The sequence below is a fragment of the Helianthus annuus genome, chromosome 5 (assembly GCF_002127325.2).
Source record: "Helianthus annuus cultivar XRQ/B chromosome 5, HanXRQr2.0-SUNRISE, whole genome shotgun sequence".
Lineage (NCBI taxonomy): Eukaryota > Viridiplantae > Streptophyta > Magnoliopsida > Asterales > Asteraceae > Helianthus > Helianthus annuus.
The window spans coordinates 24,864,698-24,875,927 of NC_035437.2; the positions used below are offsets into that span (position 1 = coordinate 24,864,698).

Here is an 11,230-nt window from a genome sequence, read left to right on the forward strand (position 1 = left end):
GAGTTAATGGGTTTTTAATAGCGAATCCCACTAATAAAAAAAGTTATAGAAACCGGGGGCTAATCCAACTATTTAGGGTAAATTACACTTTTCGTCCTTTATGTTTGTATCGAATTGCAGTGGATGGTCTTTAACTTTAATAATTACACTCATAATCCTTTATTTGGAAAACTCATTACATTCTATGTCTTTTAGCTCTAACCTAGTTAAAAAATTTCAGTTTAAGTTTATCATGTGCAAGACACAAGGGCACATGAGTCATTTTACCTATTTATTTAGAAAAAAATAATAAATAGAGTTCGTCTTTAACTGATTTGAGCATCATCTTTCTTCTTCACACTTTTCTTACCCCAAAAAAACCCTAAACACAATCACAACAGCCGCAAATTTTAAAAACCAATACATCGATTAGTGATTGAATTATGTATGTTGAATGAGAAATTGTTCATCTCTGTTATAAATTGACAAATTGAGGATGATGATGATAAAACAGACACATACGACGATTTCTCTTTGTTTACAAAGAAGGTGATTTTGTAACTAGTACTTGTGACACACGTGTCTATAATTCAGACTCCACACTTAAGACCTGCTGAGTACAAGAGATCAAGATTATCGAGGAACAGAAGAACTGTTAACCGAGCCTATGGTGGAGTACTGTCTGTCGGTGCTGTAAGAGAAAGGTACATGTTTTAATTCTCCTTTCAATACCTATGTGATCGTTTTATCATATATTTTGAGAAAGGTGGTGATGGTGACGGTTAACAATGGTGTGGTGGTTACGTCACGAGCTAGATGGACGCTGTGGTGTGGCAGATTTAGTGGTGGTGGCGGTGGATTTTGTGGTGGCGGTGATTGGGGTGGGGGTGGTGGCGGAAGATTTGGTGGTGGTGGGGATTGGGGTGGGGGTGGGGGTTGGTTATAGAGAGAGAGAGGGGTGGTTGGAGAGAGAGGGGTGGTGGTGATTATGATGGCGGTGGTGATGGTGAAAGAAGGTGGTGATGGTGAAGAAGAAAGGGAAAAAATGAAGTGGGTTTTTAAATCAAGTTTTATTTTTTTTCTTTATTTATGTTTGTAGAAATACTAAACTGCCCTTGACTGATCAGACCTAACTAGAATTTTTAATCAGGTTAGAGCTAAAGGACGTAAAGTATAATGAGTTTTCCAAATAAGAGATTGTGACTGTAATTATTAAAGTTAAAGACTATCTACTGTAATTTGATGAAAAACAAAGGACGAAAACTGTAATTTACCCAACTCTTTAAGACGGATTGTCGTAATTCTTTTTGTATATGTACAAGCTATCTTATATAGTTATATTCTCAATGGAGTATTTATTTATGTTATTTGAACTTATTTTTGTTTGTCCCTACTTGAATTATATATACATTACACAATCTTCAATTTTATTTTATCCTTTGTCTTTTATTTTATGATTCTAAAAACACTTAATAAACACGGGTTGAGTTATCCTACAAATGAATATAAAAATAAGAAGTGTAAGAAGTCACTATAAAGTGACAAGTGTCTCAAAAGAAATCAAGTAGAAGGGTTAATTTTGTCAAAGAGAATAAAAAGATTATGCACATGCAAGTCACATGTTATTTCCCCATATTTTTTAAACGTCCATAACTTTTTATACGTCATTTGTTTAAAAAAAATTATACCATAAAATCGAACGTTTTTATATCTTTAATATGAGTACCATATTGTTATATTTAGAAAAAAAAATTCAAAAACCCAGTTGCGTATTACACAATGGACATAACGTAAAATACAAATATTTTATTTTCCCAGACTGGCTGCGTTGTCTGTATTTTGCAGTATACGCGCGGTATTGCGCACTATGCGCTTAAATTCGCAAAATAAGGATTTTAAGCGTTTTAACTAATTTTTCTTCACGAATATGATTAAAAATAGGATTTTAGTCATAACGAAATTTTTTTTAGGATTTTAACATTATCCAGGCGGTCCCCGACGTTCGTTTCGCATTTTGTTCGTTACGCGATAAACGTTTATCTTATTATTCCCAACTTAATTTTCAACTAAGTTTGGATTTACCAACACTTCAAATATCACATAATAACACCACATTTAACAAAATATTGTTATTATTCGTTCATTACACGTGTCACATTGGTACGGTACAGGCCTAAATTGCTGGGTGTCACAGGTTAAGCTTAGCAAATACTGAATATGGCATCAGATTCATGCTTGCTCCTAGATTAGCAAAGAATTGTTGATGGATTGATCCTTATTAAACATGGGATAGTAAAACTGCTAGGATCTACTACTTTTTGTGTTAATTTGTTCTACAAGACTTCTGAACATTCTTCATTTAATGTAACAGTAGATAGATCTTCTAGCTTTTTCTTGTTAGATAGTAAGTCCTTTAAGAATTTTGCATACTTTGGCATTTAGATCAATGCTTCCATGAATGGAAGGTTAATATGCAACTTTGTGAACACTGGTAGGAACTTACCGTATTGTTTTTCAAGTTTATCCTTCAATTGGTGCTTAGGGTTAGGAAGGTCAGCTTCACGCTCTTCCACCTTCTCCTTATTTTTCTTCAATTCGCTCATTTGCCTAAGTGTCAACTTTTCTTCCACCTTCTCCTTATTTTTCTTCAATTCGCTCATTTGCCTAAGTGTCAACTTTTCCTTGTTTGTAAAGATTAGAAATTTAATCTCCTCTTCTTGAATGACATCTGCAGCACGGGTGCTATCCCTATTTTGAATGGTAGTTATGTGCAATGTTTTAAATACCGGTATAAACCGGCCGGTTATACCGGTTAAACCGGATATCGAACACGAGTCCAGTACGATAAAGGCCGGTAAAACCCGAATACGGTATGTCTTATGTACCGGCGGTAAATCCAATTCTACCGGTTTAAACCGTTGAACCGGTTTGCATTATCTTAAGATTTGATTTCTTAATTTTAATAAAATACGATATTAAGGTAATATTGATCTTCCATATTTCCGGTAATTAACCAATTGTCTTCTATTCCATATTTCATCGTTGTTGAAACTGTTACTCACCTCATATAATGCAATATTGTTTATAACTATTAAAAATATTCTTAAAATGCTTAATAATTTAGAATAAAAATAGTTATTTTTAGATAAAACTATGATCAGTTATATCAATCAAAGTTGAGATTTGATTGTTTTTTAGATGAATTTGTAATTTTATGGAATTTATAGGGTTAACTAGTAACCCGGTTCAACCGCTCGATACAACCCAGTTCAACCGGTTGAACCATTTTAGAGCCCAATCCGGTATGACTTAAAAACCGGTTTTTAAAACATTGGTTATGTGCCTAGCTAGCTCTTAGTCTTGCTTGCTCATCCTTTCCCTATTCTCTTGGATAAAATCCATGAGGACTTCCTGTAGACTTGGCTTCTTCTCTTTAGGCCGGAATCCACTACTTTGTGAGTACCCGGTTAGGAATGAATTCATATTATCTCTCTAGCTAACCCTAGGCTTCCCTTTATCAGCACCGAATGGGTATCTGAACTGGTCATCTATGATGTCAACTTCCTCTGATTGCGTAGCTATAGGACAATCCTCAGTCGCATGAGATCCCCCGCGTACTGCACATCTTCTGTTTCATCATTAGCTTTTCAGTCTGTGTAGTGAGTGCCTCAACTTGGGTTGTAAGATTTGCATTTGAATCTACACTTCGTACATCAGCCTTTCTTGAAGATTTGGAATCTTGATGACTGTCATAAGGGTCATGCAAAAACCTAATTAAACTAAGTAGATAGCGTAAGTAGTGTATCGTATCCACGGGGATTATGTGGTTAGTGTTTAGCTAAATTATTTAATTAACTACTTCTAATCTAGAATTGGGGTTTTGATTTATTGGAAAGAAAACTTTAAACTAACTACAAGAAAAGATATCAGATTTATAAAATGTAACTTCCTCCAAACTTCAGATTCTAGGTTTCACAAAATTTTGTTTACTCAGTTAATTGGCCAACACATAGACATGATGTTGGAAAGTTGGTTAATTTAAGATGGTAATCAAAAATAGGTCTTTGTCATCAGATCTTTTATAATTCGATTAACCCTATTTACTAGCGTGAGTCAACCTACTCTATGTCACCCAACAAGTTACTAGGTTTTGTCATCAACCGAAGAAGTTGTAAAGCAAGAACTCAAAACACATGCAAATAGTTCAAATAAACCAACACATCAATGTATTCATACAACGTTGTCAAAGTTAAAAATACATCCAAACCTGAGTTTAAAGTGAATAAAGTAAAAACCTAACTGAACGGTCCGCTTGGAGGAAGCCACAAAGAGTCTAGCCGCTCATGGTTGTCTTCATAGCACCGGTTATCATCCCGAGTTGATCCAACATGAATTAGACTTGAAAGATGAGAAAAATATTAAAATTCGTCCTCGTATGTTGACGGCTGTATATGGGATTCTCATGAATGTATGACAACTTTTCCTTTTATAGCTCCATATGTCGGCTGTTGATGAAATATTATAAGGCTATAGGGTGTGAGGGTCATGGTTGGGACATGATTTGCCACCTAGGAACATGAATAGAAGGCTACACCATCTCCTTGATTGATCCACCATGGTTTGCATGGATTAAACCATGGCAACCATAGTCTTCCTTTCCATTTTTCAACAAATCATTTCCTTTTTTCTATTTAGACAAAGATAAATTAAAATAAATAAGGGGCTAGTGGTTTGGGTCATGACCACACCCTTAGGATAGTGGTTTTGGATGGTGGATTAGAGGTGGGTTATATGACACTAACATAAAGGATCATGGTGGTTATAAGGATCATTACCACACCCTATTGCCTAAAAAGTCGTTTTATGTGATGCCAAATTTTCGTCCCTTAAAAGAATTGCCGTCAAAACCTTTTATTCTCTCTTTTGTTCACTATGTGGGCTCTTTAGAATAATGTAGTGGGCTGCCAGCTTTTTAATTCCATTTGATCTTCAAAATGCCAACAAACAGCCCAACACAAGCCCAATTTGAAGTCTAGACTTCCAGGTTACAACGTGCCCCTATCATCATTTAATTTTGACTATTAAAATCAAATTAACATTCAAAGACATTAAATTGCATATTGCATTCATATTTTCTTCATATCATTATACACATAATCTCAACATCTCATTTACTTGTTTCAAACACTCATTAATTGACTAGAAGAAGCATTTATAAAATTTATATTATCAATTTATTACATTTTTATTAACAACTCATAAAATATAAAAATTCACCAAACTCCCATCTATTTATATCTTTATGGTGTATATCTATACTACTATATTAAAGAAATTAGGTTTTCTACCCTTTTGGTAATTTTGTCATAAATACACGTATTGAAGCACCATGTGCAACAAAGTCAAATATTTTGAGAGGGGTTGAAGTTGTAAAGTGTATAAAGTTTTAAGACACTTTCGGGTAAAATTGACAAAACCTCCTCTCTCCTACGTTAATTGTCCAAAGCTTTACTATACCCTACTCAATGACAAGGAAAGCCAAGAGACATTAGGAGAGAAAACAATAGAGAAATCCTACCTTCATCACCCATTAACCCTTCATTCTGAATGTCTTTGTCAATTACTCCTTCGGTTAAAAGTATTGAATGAAATCGACGGTTGAATTTCTTCAATTGGAAGCAATTTAATCTTCTAGTGAGAACTCAATCGAATGAAATGTATGAAACCTCCCATTCAATTTGAGGAGGTTAGCTTCCCTCCCGACGCGTTTTGGGGGGCTTGGGATTTGCTCAGCTGAGGATGCCTCTTCCTATGCTTTTGTGGCTTCAAGGGCCCAATCTTGGGTTCTTCAAGACCACATCCTTCGTGAATGTGGGGGAGAGCTGTTGGACTCTGATTACAAGGGTGCGTTGGACAATCTGCATAGTTCTCTTCCCGATCTTGATTTTGGCGGTTTCTACATTAAAGACACCGCCCCCATTAAAGCCCAGAAAATTCTGGCGAATGCCTTATATGGCGAAATCGTCAAGACAGTTGAAGAGAAGTTTGTCTTTTCCCCTCGCCAGCGAGCCGTGTTTGAGTGTTTGCGAGCCCCCCATGCTCAGGATTTCCTGTCTGTTGTTCCCATAGAAGGTTTAGGGCAATGCATGTCGGCTGTGGAATACCGGGCTATCCTCAAGTACCGTTTAATGATACCCTTTTTCCCGGCTGATGACCCGTGTCCTGTATGTCGGAAGTGTTGCTTGGATTCTTTTGGGGAGCATGCAGTACATTGCAAAGAATTATCGGGCTTTAAGTATCGACATGATTTAGTTCGAGATGGGCTGTATGATGTCCTTAAGCGAGCAGGGATCTCGGCAAAAAAGGAAGCTCCGGTGAACTTCTTGACTGATCCATTAGAAGGGAGATCTACGCTACGGCCCGCTGACATTCTTGTTTTTGGATGGGAAGGAGGGAAACACGCGTGTGTCGATTTGACAGGTGTGTCCCCCTCGTTGGGCTAAGGGATCACGGGTTTGTGGCGGGACATGCGATTACAAAGGAAGAGGCGGGCAAAGTAGCTAAACACGAAAAAGCTTACATCGAGAATCAGCACGTGTTCGTCCCGTTCACTTTCGATACATTTGGCGCTCTCGCCCCTGACGCGGTGCGGTTCCTTAAGCGGGTTCAACAGGTGGTAAGCAGTAACACCGCACATGTTAAGGGGCAGAATTTTGTGTTTAGCAGGGTAGGGTTTGCTATTCAGAAAGGGGTAGCGGCGCAGCTTGTTGCTCGTCTACCTGCCATTAGTTTGTAATCGTATCGACTTTGTTCAATAAGTGTTTGCGGGTAAAAAAAAATTGAGGAAGCAATTGAAGAAATTAATGTGATTCATGAAACCACCATTCAATTTGTGGTGTACCGTCACATTGAGACGCGAATTCATATGGGTTTTACTTTATAAACTGCCCCTAGGATTTTCCACTTTTCCAAGCCGATTTCACGTAGAACCACCACCGCCGTGGCGGCTGCACTCACCGGAGTTGACATCACCAGGTCCACGTCTTCACTCACACAATGCCTGTTACATACTTATTATTCAAATGAACAAGTGTAGTGTGAGGATTTAGTTTGTTTCTTTTGATATTCATGTATATAGTGTGATTATTTGGTGTGCAGATTTAGTTTGTTGTGGTGTGCTTCTTTGGAAGTTCATGGGGACCAGTTACCGCCAAACATCCAGAAAGGATATACATATGTTGCTCCGAACCAGGTGAGTGGAGTATTTACTAGATGGGTTCTCTTTACACATTGTCGTACAAAAGATATAATATTAATTGATGTTATTGTTATTCAATTAGGTTGTCTCATTTGTTGTTCCACACTTTCGTACCCGTCTTCCAAAAACTCTTGTCCTCACAAAGAACGGTTTCAAAGGGGAGGAATATAAACCGGTTAGAATCCTACTTATTATAACAATTTGCAATCTGTGTTTTGTGTTTTATGATGTTGAGAGGAATACATTTACAGTTGTAGTTTATGTTGTTTGATGAGCTTTTGCATAAAGAAGTTTGTTTCTACAAAACAGGTACATGAGACTTATGGGAAAGAGAACTGACTCTGTTCTGGCTACAATTCAAATAATTAGATCCTAAGGTATTCGCGCCCCGCTTGCGGTATGCGCATATAATATATATATGTATGGGCCATTGGGGGCAAAAGTGAAAGTGCACTAATTTTAACGTTATTTTATGAATTTCGTGAAAATAACGTTAAAAGCTGAGGACGGTTAATCATGCATCATGTGGTGGCGTTGATAGCCGAAAGACAAGGGAGTACATGCACTAATCGGTAGTTGTCTCAATTGCCGAGTGTTATGTGCCTTATGTCCAGGCTTGATGCAAAACTACTATCGAGTCGGGGGTCTCACTGGAAGCAGCCTCTCTATTCCTACGGGGTAGAGGTAAGGTTGTCTACATCTTACCCTCCTCAGACCCTACCTTAGCTTTGCTATTGGTGGGATTTACTGAGTATGATGATGATGATGAGATCCTAAGGTATTCATTCTTTAATTCTTTCACAATGGGGTAAAGCCATTACCATTTTATTTTTAGGGTAAAGTTCTTGTACAAATAATCTTAACATACTAAACATACAAATTGAAGGAAAACTCAAAAAGACAAGGTGGCATTTTTGTAATTATCAATAACTATCAAAGTTACTCTACAAATATACCTAAAAAAACCTAACCACTCCCCCCACCCCCAAAAAAAACCTAAACCCCCCACCCCCCCACCCCCCAAAAACCTAAAAAAAAAACTAACCCCCCCCCCCACCCCCAAAAACCTAAAAAAACCTAACCCCCCCCCCACCCCCCACCCCCAAAAACCTAAAAAAAACCTAACCCCCCCCCCACCCAAGCTAAAATGCTAAAAACTAAACCCCCCAAAAAACCTAAAAAAATCTAAAAAAATAAAAAAAAACACACAAATTATTTTATTTTATTTTTTTAACATTTTTTATTAAAAAATCGCTACTTTTAGTAGCAGCAAAAAAAAAAAAAAAATTTTCCCCAACGAAATGTAGCGATTTTTTAATAAAAAATGTTAAAAAAAATTTGTGTTTTTTTAGGTATTTTTGGTTGTAACTTTGATAGTTGGTGGTAATTACAAAAATGCCACCTTGTCTTTTTGGGTTTTCCTTCAATTTGTATGTTTAGTATGTTAAGATTATTTGTATTTGATCTTTTGCCTTTATTTTTAAATGGCTTTCCAACCAACCATGTTGTCTTCTTTCATTCTTATTTTGGCGTTCTCACCGCACAAACCTTCTCTGTACGAAAGGCGTGTCTTATTTTGGCATGCGATCCTTGCTTTTTGTAGTCTGAAGCGCAAGCCTATGCGCATTAGATACAAAAGAGTTGCTGTTAAAAAAATTGTTAATATCTTGGATTGTGATTTCTTGAGAGTTATACTTTTCATCTCTTGCAAAATAAAATTCACGTTATGTTCATTCATTTCTGATTCTGGTTCCATGTTCATTCAGGCTACAAGCTGGAAGCTATTCAACTTTTTTTATGTAGGAAACGACGGTGGAGCAGCCGCAGCAGCTGCACCATCTCCTTATGTTCCGCCACTAGGTAATGATTTACCCGAGAAAATCACGGGGTGGGTGTATATTAAATCATGAAGAAGTTTATTTTCTATATGATTTATCATCACACAGTTTCATTTGTATATATTATTTCTTAATCGTTTCCTCAGAGGCTCGGAGAACGATGCAGGACCTGAAATTCTAGAGAACATTATAGCAGTACTTTGGTTTGTATTCTATATTACTATTCGGTTTAGTTTTTAGGAAGATTAAATTTTTGGAGGCGATGCATTATTGTAGGTGTATCATGAATCATGATGCAGTTGGTTCATGCAGTTGATCTAATTAATCTTATTAATTGGGTATAGTACGACTTTATTTTATGTTACAGAATCATGAACTACAAAAGCTTCAATAATCATCCAACAACAGAGATCGCGAGCGGGAACGCTAGACCGCCCGGAAACTTCCATCTAGCATGACAAGGATCAATATACTCATTAACCTTTGATGAGCTACAAACCACCATGGGTACCAACATTGGTAAAGATTTTGGGTCAATGAATATGGTTGAGTTGTTAAAAAGCATTTGGAATCCAGAAGAAACTCAAACAAATATTAATAATAATACCGCTGTTAACAACGGTGTTGTTGAAGGTGGTGGAATGATGCAAAGACAAGGGTCTTTGACTTTACCAAGAACAGTAAGTTAAAAGACAGTTGATGAGGTTTGGAAAGATATATCGAAAGTGTTTAACGCGTTCGGGCAACCGAATTTGTCTTAAAGGCAACAGGCATTAGGGGAAATGACTCTTGAGGAGTTTTTGGTTAACGCTGGAGTTGTAAGGGAAGAAAATCAGTTGGTTGATAAACCGAATGATAACGGGTTGTTTTGTAATTTAACGAATTCGCAAAACACGCAAAACAAACCGGTTTTCGGGGCTGTTGGATTCCAACAAGGTGTGAGTAGAAACAATCATAATCTGCCATTGAATGTGAATGGAGTTAGATCTGCCCAAAGTCAACAACAAAGTCAACAGAAAAGTCAACAGTTGTTTCCAAAGCAAACTAATGTTGCTTATGGAGGTGGTATGAAGGGTAGTCCTGTAATTAGGAATGGGCTCATGGGTGTTTCTGATGGGGTGTTACAGGGTGGTAACATGGGGTTAGTGGGACCCAGGGTTACGACGGTGGGGTCGCCTGCGGTTTCATCAGACGGGATGGGGAAGAATAATGGAGATACGTCTTCGGTTTCGCCTTCGCCTCATGAGTTTAGTGGGATTGTGAGGGGGAGAAAAAGTGGGGCAGTTGAAAAAGTTGTTGAAAGGCGGCAAAGACGAATGATTAAGAACCGGGAATCGGCTGCCGGCCGCGGGCTCGTAAGCAGGTTCGTGTCGGTTTAACGGGTTTTTTAGTTGCGGTTTTCGGTTTTTTCTTGTTTTTAATGTGACCAACTAAGCGTATACGGTCAATCTGTTGGTAGCAGTCCCACAATTGATCTTGCATCACGTATACCTGACTTAAGAGGTGTGGTTCTACACAGTCCCATCCTCTCAGGCCTGAGGGTGCTATATCCTGTCCAAAGAACCTATTGGTTTGATAATTATAATAAAAATATTTAAATGCATACTAATATATTAAAGTTTCGTTTTATCGTGTTGTAAGTGAAAACTAACCTGTTCTCTGCATTTGTTGGTTTCAGAACATCGACAAGATCGGTTTAGTGAACTGCCCGGTTCTTGTCATACACGTAAGATCAATGACTTATGGTTTTCTTTCTAGGGGTGTCAATGAGCCGAACCGAGCCCGAACCCACCTAAGCCCGACCTCGATTGTTTAACCTATCATAGCTTGAGTCCGTTCGTTTATTATTTAATACGTATTTTGTTAATGTATTATGTATACAGTTATATTTATAAAACCAACAATGGCAGCCAATTATGATTGCATCAACAATGTTGTCATTATAGGTTTTATGAGACCAGTTTGACTGTGTGTAGGTCATCAACTAATAAGAATCATCTCATGTAAGAGCAAAATGCTACTTTGTTAAAAATTCCCTTCATATAGAAGTTGCATCCAAATGAGCCCATCATGGTTGTTCCTAACCTTTCTGTGTCCGTCTCTTATGCTTCTAGGAATACCTTCCCATATGAGTTTTCCGCCATTCCCACCAACC

The 11,230-nt window shown here is 37.5% G+C and overlaps 1 long non-coding RNA gene and 1 pseudogene across 1 annotated transcript; both read left to right on the forward strand.

Moving 5' to 3' along the window:
- The first annotated feature begins 328 nt into the window (after positions 1-328).
- LOC110940190 lies at positions 329-7,615 on the forward strand. The gene is made up of 4 exons (XR_002592886.2): positions 329-683; positions 7,138-7,231; positions 7,320-7,412; positions 7,547-7,615. It is a non-coding gene; the product is annotated as an uncharacterized LOC110940190 (long non-coding RNA).
- A 1,831-nt stretch (positions 7,616-9,446) lies between these two features.
- LOC110942821 lies at positions 9,447-10,501 on the forward strand (annotated as a pseudogene).
- Positions 10,502-11,230: the final 729 nt, after the last annotated feature.